At 45.3% G+C, this 13,125-nt stretch overlaps 1 protein-coding gene across 1 annotated transcript in view; it reads right to left on the bottom strand.

The window, feature by feature from the left end:
- The window catches only part of ADAMTS16 (ADAM metallopeptidase with thrombospondin type 1 motif 16), a 170,214-nt gene that overhangs the window by 14,998 nt on the left and 142,091 nt on the right, over positions 1–13,125 (bottom strand). The window lies entirely within an intron of this gene.

The following is a 13,125-nucleotide window of genomic DNA, read 5'->3' as shown; positions in this document are numbered from 1 at the left end:
TTTTATTTTCTGGTTTTCCAGATATTCCTTACCAGCATGTGTGTTGGCAGGTGGTGGGATGGCGAGGGGCTCTGCTCTATCCAATGGCCCCCTTGGTCTCAGGTAAGCCTGGGTATGTCTACAAAGCAGGTGCCTGGTCTTGCACAAGTCCCTGTGCAGGAGGCTCTGAGATGCCCCGTGGGAGGGTCTCAACCAAGAGAGGGGAGAGTCGGGGGGTGAAACGTGGCTGTGTGCCAAGCCCTTACATGGTCCTTGTTTCCAGTATATCAGTGTGGGTCAGGATGGGCCCCTTCTGGAACAGCAGGGTCCAGGGGAGTTGCGTGGTGAAGCCCTGCCTCCAGGAGGAACATTTGGTATTCTATTCCCCAGCATTTCTGAGCAGGAATTAATATAGCAATACCTTCCTCCTGAATCTTGAGGTAAAACTGAGCAGTTGTGGAGATGCCCCAGTTTTATCCTTTGGTTTCGTGACTCCCAGCAACTCACCACAGCACCTCAACACTCACACTCGGCTGGGAGCCACGGCATTGGCCGAGAGAGCTGGCTCAAGAACCTGCACCTCTCAGAAAAACACATAATGTCTGGATGAGATTTGTTAGAGACCAAAGTTTACAAATCCAAATCAGTTTCCAGGGGCTGCTGTAACAAATGACCACACACTAGTGGCTTAAAATGACAGCAATTTATTTTCTTGCACTTCTGGAGACCAAAAACCCTAAATCAGGGTGTCAGCACTCCGACGCCTGCTGGGAAGATTCCTTTCCTGCCTCTCTCAGCAGCAGCCAGACTTTCCTGGTCTTCCCGGTCCGTGGTGGCTACACCGCTCCAAGCTCTGTCTGCCTCTTCACCCTGCTGCCTCCCGTGTATCCATGTCCAAATCTCCTTCTTTCTCTTACAAGGATGCCAGTCACTGGATTTAGGACCTAACCTAAACCCAGGATGATCTCATCTTGAGATCTTTAATCCATTACATCTGTGAAAACCCTTATTCCATACAAAGTCACAGCCAGGTTCTGAGTGGGCATGAAATTGGGGGAGCAAAATTCACCCCACTACAGAATCCAAGTTACAGAGAGAAATAGAAAAGAGAAGCTAAACATTACCTATGATTTCTTCTTCCAGTGATAGCCACTGTAAATATCGCATCATATTTCCTTCCGGTGCTTCTTCTATATCTGGGTATGCGTGTGACTATGTGTAGTTATTTAACATGGTTGAGGGCAAGCAGCATATGTAACTTTTTATTTAGCATTTAACAAGTTCAATGTCTCAACCAGGCATTTTTCTTTACTAACTCCACAAAGCCTTTCGAACATATTTTCTATGTATCTAATATCTTGCAATATGGATCAAGTTCTACCGATATCTAAATAAGGAGAAAAAGGCAAAAAGGATTGGGGAGCGATGTCTTTCACCCTAAGTCCTAGGGGATGTCCATAACGGGTTTGGGTCATGGGCAGCAGGAGCCCGACCCAGTATGAACTGTCTGAAGAACCGCTATGGTCCAGCAGTTCCCCAATTCCCGAGCCCACGAGCACCCTCAAACTGCACAGTTCTCTGTTGGCACGCCTGCCATCATTCCAGAGCAAAAGGATCAGGTGCTTTCCTCAAGTTCTCAAAAGGGTCCATGACATTTCGACATTTTTTGGAATCCTGTGAAAGTCCTGGGGACAAACGAGGAAGAAGGAGAGGGAACTCGAGGTGCATCTTGGAGGTGAAAAGGGAGCAGTCCCACCATCGGGCTGCTGGCAACCCTACATTTTTAGACCAAGTAGTACCACAATATTTTTGTTTTGTTTTATTATATAAATCTTGAATTATTTTATACCACGTTGTCTTTCCTGGACAGACACCATCATGTTTCTAAGAAAATTATAAAAAGGCTGCCATGTAAATTTTTATACACATAGAAAATATTTCAAGTTTGTAGGAATCGTCTGTGAAAATGTTTCAGTTTTTCAGAATCAAAACAGCAGTGTTTTTAAATTACATGTTCATTCACCCTCATTTTTGCATCCTCATTATGAAGGATTGGCTTTCAGCTTGGAGGAGCACAATGATTCTGCCTTTGGAGCCTCTCCATGGCTCTTCTGCCAACCCTCTGGGCTTTTGCGTTGTTTTTATATTTCCTCCCACTTCTTACATTTGCTCTCTCAGCCCTGCAGCCTTATAAAATATAATTGGAGCGTCCACACTGGGGTTGCAAAAGATCTCTTGGCTGTCCGTGGGCTTTTCACACCTCCTCGTTAAGTCCTTCTGTCTCCAGCATCTTCAGCCCTTCCAAGTGTGGCGATCCTTTCAGTGCCCTAGTCTCCGACTGGCACATCATTAAGAAATCCTCCTGAGCAAAGATCATTCACACCTTATCTGGAAATGCCAAAGATCTGTTTTGTTTCACAAGCAGAGCTCTGGGGAAGTGTTTTGATTTCAGCTCCAGATAGAGGCAAAACCCATGCGTGCTTCTGTGTTCATACCTGAGGGTTCAGTGATCAGAAGTGAGCTGGGTTCAGTCGCCCAACTGCAGCCACGCTCTCCACTTGGTTTTGGTTTTCCTAAGTCCACCAGTCTGAACAAAGTAAGTGCTGGTAATAACCAAACCAGTCCGCTTCCAAAGCTGAGGTTTGGAGGACTCAGTCGCCACGGCCAGTACTTTCCACTGCCCAGGTCTGCCTGCCAAGGGCACATCATTCTGGCTCTCAGTGCTGCCTCCAGAGTATACAAAGCCATCACACAAGCAGTCACTGGGCCAGAGCTGCAACTGAGGCTCAGAGGCTAGGCCCGAGCATGGACCAGCATCTCAGCTCATGGCTGGGCTCAGCAGAGAGTCCCCAGTTTCTTGATTTGGCTTCAGCAAGTCTCTAAGAGAGAAAATAACTGCCAGCTTTGTGTTCTAGTTTGTTTTGCTGCTGAAAGCAGATACCATATAATACGTTGGCTTTAACTATGGGAATTGATTAGCTTATGAGTTTATAGTTCTGAAGCTGTGAAAATGTCCAAATCTATGCATCATCAAGATGATTCCTTCTTCCTGAAGACCGGCTGCCAGGGATCCTGGCTTCTCTGCCACATGGAGAGGAGCAGAGGAGCATCCGCTGGTCTCTTCTAGATTTCATTGCTTTCACCTTCTTACTTCTGTGGCTTTCTTTCTCTCTGCCTGAACTTGGTTCTTACAGATGACTCCAGGAAGAGGGTTAGGACCCATTGTGAATGAGGGGGTCACATCTTAAGATCCTACTCACTATAAGATCCTACTTACAATGGGGTCCATATCCACAGGAATGGATTAACTTTAAGAACATGCTTTTCTGAGGGTATATCCAGCTTTCAACCACCACACTTTGTTTTATAATTCAGTGTAATTTTCTCTCTTTTTTTTTTAAGATCATTCTTTCTGAACTTGCAAGATGAAGCATTCTGTCATTCCACTTCAGGCATAACTCTTGACCTTCCACATGGTATCTTCAGGCTCAATAGACACATGGAATAATGACTGGGCAGAAATCTCATCACAGTACAACCCACAAGTAGTGCATGGACAATATTAGGCACTCATGGTTGGGTTTAGTTCAAGAGTGCCGAGTGCTAGACACAGTGAATGACAGCCTCAAAATACAGCTCCACTTACCTTGTGCTTCTTCAATACTGAAGCCAGCCTTTGGAGAATCTGATTTTCACATGTTAATGTTTAGTCAGAACTTTCAAATAGGCTTGTTCCTAATTAAGTTACCCACTTTCACTTTCTTCAATGATCTTTAACAATTTCTGCAACTACAACTCACCTGCTCACCACCTAATGACCCACTAGATGGGATAGGCAGTGGTGCAGTGTTTGAAGGCACTTGTCTTGGACTCAATATGAAACTGCAGCTTCTTCACATGTGCAAATAATAGGAACTCTACTGCACTTTTCTCTTTTTTTTTTTTTGCATGGGCAGGCACCGGGAATCGAACCCGGGTTTCTGGCATGGCAGGCAAGAACTCTGCCACTGAGCCACCATTCCCTGCTCTGCATTTTTCTTTTGGAATTCTCCCAAGAGGTTTTTTTTTTTTTTCACTTTTTTAATTGTCTCATATAATATACATACAAAGTAAAGAAATAAAAGAGCAATAGTTTTCAAAGCACTCTTCAACAAATAGTTACAGGACAGATCCCAGAGTTTGTCATGGGCTACCATACGATCCTCATATTTTTCCTTCTAGCTCTCCAGAATATAGGAGGCTAGAGGGCTTAAGTATTTTTTGATCATCACAATTGACTTTTTCCTTCTTTTTTTTGTGAAAAATAACATATACAAAAAAGCTATAAATTTCAAAGTACAGCATCACAATTAGTTACAGAACATATTTCAGAGTTTGACATGGGTTACAATTTCACAATTTTAGATTTTTACTTCTAGGTGATCTAAAATCCTGCATTTTTCTTTTAATGCAATGTTTGAAAGACAAGAATATATCCAAGAAGAAACAGGTACCGGTTTGAAAAACTCTGCCTTTTCATAGGGAAAAAACAAGTTAAGTTAAAGAGTGTGGGTAGCTTATAAGCAGAAGGTCTGGTGGCAGGGGTCAGCAGGACACAGGAGACTGCAAGGTGAGGGACTGAGGACTTAAGCCCAGCTGTGAGGTGGCCAAGGATCTTGAGCTGGTCTTCTTCCTTGGCTGGTCAGGGAACTCACTATCGATTTACATCAAAGGACTTTTTATCAGAACCAACTGGTGCCAACTACACTCTAAGCAAGTTAATAAGCAGAGATCCAGCTCCTAAAGACCAAGTGATTTTAGTAATCAAATATGCAAGTGAATGTTGTGGACATAACCAGAGTTATTAGACTGTGCTCTTCTCATAAACTCTTACTTCTGGAGCAACGTGCCTAAAAAAATTCCAATGCCTTCTGCAGTTCAGTCATAAGTTAGAAATTGAGAGTAATCTGCCTGGCACTCAACCCTCCTCTCCTTTATGACTGTCTGTTGGCACAAATGTTCTGGACACTGCCTGGACAAGCCAGGACTCCTCAGACTGTGGGCCAGCACCCCTCCTCTTAGGGGCTGGTGGCGGGAATGGGCCCATGACTGCTCACCTCAGAACTCAAAGCCCATTATTGGCAACTGTTTGGTAAGAAATGGGGCCAGGCTAGAAAACAGGAGAGCTGGACTGGGAAGCCTGGCCCTTGCAGTTGGTACCTTGAAGCTTGCAACTCAACAGTTCCTCCATTGTGTTCAGCTTCACTAGTCACAGCGCTTTGTTGGACTTGCGAAACCAAAGGAGAGATTTATAACGAGCCAGACACAGGCCCTGAATTGTTTTCATCTTTAAATGCTGGGTTTCTTTTCCGTATCATACAAAGCTAGGCTGTAGGACATCAAACATTCACCCAAAACGAGGCACTGTGGGTGTTAATTTTATGAACAGTGAGAAGCCAAAGGTATGTGAATTTCTACTGGTCAGAGGCCAACAGGCTATTTTTACTAGGTTTGTCTGCTCTTATCCTGTCATCAGAACTTATCTGACAAAGAATCAGTGAAATCCATCAGGCTTTTATTTGCACAGGGAAATACAGTGGAAATGAAATGATGAGACGCACACAGAGAAAAGTACCTGACCTTGCTGTTCTCTGAAGGGTCTTAACAATCCCCCGTTTCAGCAAAAAGCCTTCATCTGAGGACTTTCTCTCCACAGACACTGAAGGTGTTTGCATTCCATTAACTTAAAAGAAAAACTTCAGCTCATAAACGTCAAAAGGGAAATCCTTAGATCCTAAACGAAGATTAAGGTCTGTCTTTTTGGTGAGTTTTCCCTCTACCCAGTTTCCAAAGAAAACTGGAAAAGAGAAGCCTGGGAATGAGAGCTAAGCACGACTTCAGCCCTAAACTGGGCGTGGGGCACTGGGCTGCGGGCGGAGAGGGCAGGCAGGGGTCAGCAGAGGAGGCCAATAGGAGGGGATGGAAGTCTTAGAGCCAACACCCATCTCCTAAACCACACTGTTCTCAGAATTATTCCCTATTTTGCTGGAAAGAACGAGGGTCGTTTCCTCCTTCAGATTTCAACCTTGGGGGCTCAAATGTCTCTCTCCTGTCCCCCTTCAATACCCACCCATCTGCTGGGGACTGAATTGTATCCCCTGCAAAGAGACATGTTCAAACCTTATCCACTTTCCTGTGGTGTGAAGCCACTTGCAAACAGGACCTCTGAAGATGGAATGATCAGTCAAGCTGTGGTCAAATGGAAACATGGTTAGTCTTAATAGATACGCTGGAGGTCTAACAAAGAGAGGAAATTTGGACTCAGGCAGTTGGAGAGGCCACAAGAAGAAGCCAGAGGAAATCAGAAGAACAGACACGAAGAGAGGGTGATCGCCTGCAACTGCAGAATGGAGCACCAGAACGCTAGCGAGCGTGGACAAAGCATGCCCATCAACGTCGTGATTTTGGGCCTCCGGCTTCCACATTAATGAGAAAACAACTTGCTTGGTTTAAGCTAACCCTCTGAGTGATATCTGTCATAGCAGCCCTGGCAAAAACCAATGCTGAGCCAGTTGTTAACGTTACAATCATCTTTGCTACAGAGTAAAACTATTGGGTAGAAACTCTATACCTGAGAGAAATGAGCAAGCTATTGCCAGAGAGCAACTGAAACTGAGTACTAATGGACCAGGAGGTACCTCCCTCCATTTTCCCAGGTGAAAACCCCAAAATTTCGACACCCAGGGTCTGGGGAGACCCGGGTCTTTTAGCCTGGGACACTGTCTGGAGCTAGGACAGGGTTTCCCAAACCACACTCTATTCCTTATGCATCAGAAATCAGAGGCCCTAGATTTCTAGGAGCTGGGGACCAGGAGTCTAGATTTTTATAAAGTGCTCCCTCTGCCCAGCCCTGGAGGTTTGAGGTCCACCTCTGAGAATGCAACATCATCCAACTTACTCTTCAGGATGGTCCAGGGCACCAGCCCCTGCAGTTTTGAAATCCAGCCCCTTTTTGTGCTTTAATCCTTTGTATTACAGCTTTACAGATTTCATATTTTGTGCCAACCTAAAAGACCTGGGGGAGGCCTGGTGACCAGATTCTTCTTCCAGAGGAAGGAGGAGACGACCTCATTCCCTGACATCAGCAATTAGAAAGGCCCACCCGGCTCTCCCATGGCCAGCTGCTCTGCCTCTGCATAATCCTCTTGATTTTAAAGACTGTTCTCGACCGCAGGCCCCTGGTCCCAGATGCAACAATTTAGTTTCTGGGAATTCAATATCATTTTAGCCTAAGTTTCTTTGCAAAGAAAGACCGGCTCAGAACCCAACATGGCTTAAGAGCTGGGATGGACCAGAGCTGCTCCCTGTGTGCTGATCCTTCCAATATTGGCATGGAGACAGCTATGAAATCAAGGTAATCCTGTCCAATATTTACACAGTATCCACTCCCCCAAGTTTCCCAGCCTCCTAAAGAATCCAACTTGAGACCTGGGGAGGCATGCCTATCTAAAGATAGCTCTGTCGTGCAAGGCTTCCACAAACCTACATTTTATCTGGACACGGAAGGTTGTGATAATGGATGTCTTCATCCTTGGGCCACCGACCTTCAGAGCAAATCCAAAGCAGACAACCGGTTTCCCTCTGGGCAGGGTCTGGGCAAGACACCTAAGTATTTTATTCTAAGAAGAACTAAGCCGTGGAATAGTCTCCAGACCAGTTTCTGCCCAGCTTCCCTGCTAACCCTGTCCCTGGCCCATCCTTCTCTGGACACCACACATCCACCCTAGGTGGGCCCATCCCTGCCCGCTGGTTCATATCCAGCCTCGTTAGAAGCCCTCTTCTTAATCACCTCTGGATGGACGTGCCAGGCTCATCATGCCACGCTGCCCTGCTCCCTTGGCCATGCCCACTGTGGGGTGTGCCAGCCCTGTCCATGGCATCAGCCCCCAGCTGCCACTGGTGACATGCAGGCTCACACAGAACCTGTCATTTTGTGCTCAAACCTGTTTAGCCCAGCTGAGCTGCCACTGGAATTAGGTAATATAATTAAATGTGGAGTTGCTCGATGAAATAAAGCACGAAAAAAGAGAAAGCTGTTTCTATGAAAACTAGGTTGAATGCTTTGGAACAACTCAGTAGAGAACAGTCATGAAACAAAGTAGCTGTCAAGTGAGGTGTGCCTGAGAGAAAAAAAAAATGTAAAATGATTTCCCACTTGGATGAGTGGGGCAGGTGTCACCTTTCCTTAAAGAAACTCAAACTGAAAAACACATACCATGGACTTGTTTCATGTAAATAATCTACTTAGACCATCAATAAGGAAATCCATACTCAAAAGCAACAGAATTAGCAAGAGAGTGCATTCATGTGTTTTCAGTAAAAATAAAAGCTCAAGGTAAATGTGTGTGCATATATACATTTATATGTATATTTTAAACGGTTTTTTAAAAAATTTAACCTGCTCTTTTCATTGACATGTTGAAGAAGAGAGCATCTGTCCTACCTGGTGATCTTAGGCTTAAACTTCCCTCTGGATGTTGATGGAAACCTGGAGTCCTGTGGCTCCCAGGTTCTGTCCCAGAGCCCAGGCCAGGGAGAAATGCCGCCGCCCCTCTAGTCACCTACCCCGGATGTGCCCGTGGTCCCCGGCCGCTGGCTTCCCTCCAGCCCTTCCCACATCTCACGGAATCACACAGATTCCACTTCCGGGCCTTCCAGCATGTAACCCACAAGCAGCCCGAGTGGATGCTCCTGTCATCTCTCATCTGCAGAATGCAGCTGCCTCTCGCTTCTGGGGCTGCCCTGGTCGATGCCGGTCACCCTTGCTGCCGAGAGGGATGATCAGTTTAGAGGACAACATGCCCTTGACTCTCTGAACCCTTGGTGGCTCCCCGCTGCCCAGGGCCACAGCTCACCACCCAAGGCCCCTGTCGGGTCTGCCTTCCTCCCCAGTCCTTACTAAGCACACAGCAGATGTGGTGCTGGGGTTTAGAGCCCCCGAGGAAGAGGAAGGAAGAGGCATTCTTGGTGAGGCTTTATGTCATTAAAAACCTACTGGCCATAGGAAAGAGTCTAAGTTTTAGGGAGTCATTCACACAGCTCTAAATCTAAATACTTATTTGTTCACTCCAAGTTCCCAATGACCTCAACTGCTTGTTTCTCCCTTTCTCCTGTGCTCTAATTGGGAAGCTTGCTTTATTGGTGGAAACTGACTTAGCAATATTTCAAAATACTAATTTTATTAATGAAAGGAATATAAGCTTACTGCAAACACACTGGAAAGTCACAGTGAAGGAAGGGGAATCATTTCCCTACACTCTCAGGGCCTAGGGAAAACCACAGTTGAAATGTGAACCCAGACATGCAAAGCCCAGCCACAGTGACAGGCCAAGTCACACCCACTAGGGTGACTATAATAGAGAAAGGAAAACAGCAGGTGTTGGTGAAGATGTGGCAAAATCGGAATCCTCATGCATCGTATAACTTTTTGAAGAACTGCATTCCAAGGCAGGGACTTCAGTATTCTCACCAGTTAAAAGGTAAGAGGGGGGCTGTTTTGTGGGGAAGGAGGAACCAGCAGGAAAGAAAGGTCTGTTCACCCTGAGCTGGAGGGGTCACCACCCACCCCACGTTTTTTCTTTTTTTCCCTCACAGAAAAGACTCTCACGAAGTGAATGAGAAAGAAAATTGGAACCAACAGCTACAACAGGCGATTATTCCTAATCGTCCTAAATTTCAAACTTTGTGGGCTAAGAATGCGTCTGCTGCTGTTACCAAAAATTTCCACCTTACAAAAAAAGAGTGCACAGACAGTCCTGATACACCCACAGGCCTCTTCCCATGACCTTTGGGGTCCCAGGAAGTCACCTTCAGCTCCTGCTTCCTCCTCCAATTCCTCGCCAAGGCTCCCAGGGCATTCGTGCCTTTACGTTCTAGTGGCACTGGCTATGTACGATTTTATGAAATTAAGTCCAGAGCCCCTGGACCCTTCTAGCAAGCAAGCTGTGCAGATGGCCAGGCCTGACGTGGGTCCTGGGGGTAGAGAACAGCATGATGAGGCACGTACAAACTCATTCTGGTAAGGATGAGCGTGAACACAGGCTCTAAGGAAGGCCAAACGTGGGAGGGGTGATGAAGGCCAGGCAAGAAGGATGTCTGGTGTTGCTCAGAGCCTGGACTGAGAGGAACCAGCGCCTGGAAGATATAGGAGAGGTGGCTGCAGGCCCGGGAGGGATCTTGGAGCCACATGATGTATTTGAGTTCGGGGTACCAAGGCTTGTGGGGAGCAGTCCCTATCTCAGATTTGTTCTTTAGCTAAATGAATGCCACTACAGAAAGAATAACGGATTAGAGGGAGCTGGGCTGAAGGTGGAAACCCAACTGGAAGCTTCTATGGCTGCCTGGGAAGGATGATGGCAACATGGTCATGACATGGTGGGGGCACAACACGTTAGGAGTGGCCAGTCTGTCCACCCATAAAAATATGCACTTACAGTGAGGTATTTCACCACTGCCCTAGTAAAGTCACATGGAAAATACTCGACATTTGCTGAGGAGTTGACAAAGGATATTTCCATCCTCACTCCATAGACAGAGAAGCTATGTTGTTAGTGAGATATAGTAATATCCCCCAAACTTTCCTTATGGATGGACATTTATGACTCTGTGTTTCTCTGTTTTGCCTGTGGATACAGAAATCCACAAAATTATAACCATGTCCCAACAGGACCGTGCAAATCCAACTGATTTGTGATGTCCTGCACTGATCCCTGTTCCTGACTTGTTGCTTCCCAAGAGCTGCCTTTCCTGGGTCTGATCCAGAGCACAGAATGAATGGGAGGGATATTCCAGTGAGGAGTGGGGCAGGGGCGGCAGGCGGCCTGAGTGCCTATCTCAGCTCCTCCCCCTGCCAGCTGTGTGGCCTTTGGCAAATCCCAGCACCTCTCTGTCTCTGCATCCTCATCCATGAAGCTAAGCCCAGCATCTCCTCCATGCAGCTCCAGGAAGACTGGGTGGGCTAACTCAGAGTAGGTGCTACTGAAGGCTTAGCGCTGCTGTTGCTCCCCTCCTCTTTCTCCTCCTCCTTCCCTCCCTTCTCCTCCTCAGCTCTCACCACCTGTCACCAAACGGGAAAGTGAGGTCACTTCCATATTAGTTCAGCACTCTATTATTTCAGTCCCTCAGTCTATCTGCTCAACTTACAAATGAAGAGGAAAACCATGTTTCCCACTGCATTAAAACTTCATATGTGCATTTTGAAAATCAATTAAACAATAGTCAAGATTGATATGATTGGATACAAGACCAATAAAGAGTTGAGTAGTACATATGATTTTTCAAAAAGCTAAATATTTCAGAGTCATGAAACTTTATTTCATGGTCTTACTTCTTAGGGATTCTCTGGGTAAAAATAATGTTATAAAGGGATCCCTATATGGAGAGTGTGGAGTTTTAGGATGTCCACTCTTAGGAGAAATATTGAGAAATTTCAGAACAAGTTCCTAAACATATGTGGGGCGAGGGGTGGGGGAATGAAAGAATGTGGAAAATATGTCCAAGAAAAGATAAGCGGATGCATTTATTTATGTCTATGGAGAGGCAAGTTCATCTCAGTTAAACTAAACGAAATCAGAGATGCCCGGAGGGCCCTAGTCAGGCATTCCCCACCTCACCTGAAGGCAGAACAGAAGCTGGTGGTACTGATGGGAGAGCATGGCAGTCAGGGTATAAAGACGTGCAAAGGAAAAGGAACTACTGGTAATGCATCTAGAAATCCTTTTTTTTCAATGAGAAATGGTAAATAAATATTTGAATAACTCATAAAAGATGCTTTTGAATTTCAAGTCATGGAAATATGGAAATCTGAGGGCTCCTTGATTTGTGCTTTTGGGTAACATTTTGTCCTAAAATTTCCCAAAGGAAAAGCAGGGCTCCTACCACTTCTACAGAATGGACTGCAAGGATTCAGACAGTAACTGGCTAGGAAATGTTTTCTTTATGCAATTTAGGGAAAAAACAGCAATAGGCATGTGAGTTCGCATTTGAATTTGATGATTCCAAATCTAACTCACTGAGAAAAGATAATTACACATGGTGCCTAAATTGCTGAAAAGAAAAATATATTAACAAATACTTCATATAAACCACTCTGCAAAATACATAGTAAAGTTCAAAAGTCACCTGTTACTGCTGGAATAACATTAATTTTGACATTTTTTCTGGACAAAAAGTGATAGACATAGAGACAGCATGCTTGATGGGAACATTCATTTTGCTGGGGAAAAGCTTTCATTAGTTCAAGCACCAGCAAACATTTTATTAAAGGGACAGAAAGTAAACATTTTGGATTTGCAGGCTGTACGGTCTCTGTCTCAAGCACTCAGCTCTAGCACAGCAGTCCCAAAGCAGCCACAGACAACACTGAGACAGGGTGTGGCTACGTGCCACTAAAGCTTTACTTACAAAACCAGGCGGTGGGCTGGATTTGGTCTGTGGGCCATAGTTTGTTGACCCCTGATCTAACCAATTCCATTTATGGATACAGGATAGAAACCATTTGCAGAAACCAGGAAGCAATCTGTAGTATTGGCATTTTTACAGCTGCCATACCATTGCCTCTTTGGTGGCAAGTAAATGCATCAGGAGGCCTTTGCTTGGGGGCATTATTTTCTGTATTCTTTAATTCTTCTCCCCTCATTTTTAGAACTTGGTTCTGAAGTTTCTCAGTCTTTCTCTTAACAGTGGCTATGATGCATGTGTTGGAGAATTATTACTATTTGGAGGGTAGCTAAATTAGGGTTAGTGTACATTTACTGTCACTATAGCAGGTTATCAGGAGGAACCACTGCCTTGTGGGAGACACATGTTGACATTAAAACCATCACCACTATCATCAAACCCCATGTTAAATCTTGACGTTCTAGGGAAACATTTGCAAAACCTAAAGGGACAAAATGAGGCCTGTGGCAGATGGCTTTAAACACTGCCACAGGGAGAAGGGAAAACCAGCAGTGCTTACAGGAGTTTGTGAATCCAATGAAATTCCAGTGGAGAAGAGTTAATGCCCGTGTAGGTCACTCCCAAAGCCAGCAGGGCTCTGAGAGCTCTCTATCTACTAACTCCTTCAATTCTCCCGCAAGCCAATAGGGTAGACTATCATTAACTCCA

This window comes from Tamandua tetradactyla, chromosome 9, assembly GCF_023851605.1.
Source record: "Tamandua tetradactyla isolate mTamTet1 chromosome 9, mTamTet1.pri, whole genome shotgun sequence".
Lineage (NCBI taxonomy): Eukaryota > Metazoa > Chordata > Mammalia > Pilosa > Myrmecophagidae > Tamandua > Tamandua tetradactyla.
The sequence above is the reverse complement of the archived record's forward strand: the minus strand, read 5'-3'. Positions and strand labels throughout refer to the sequence as shown.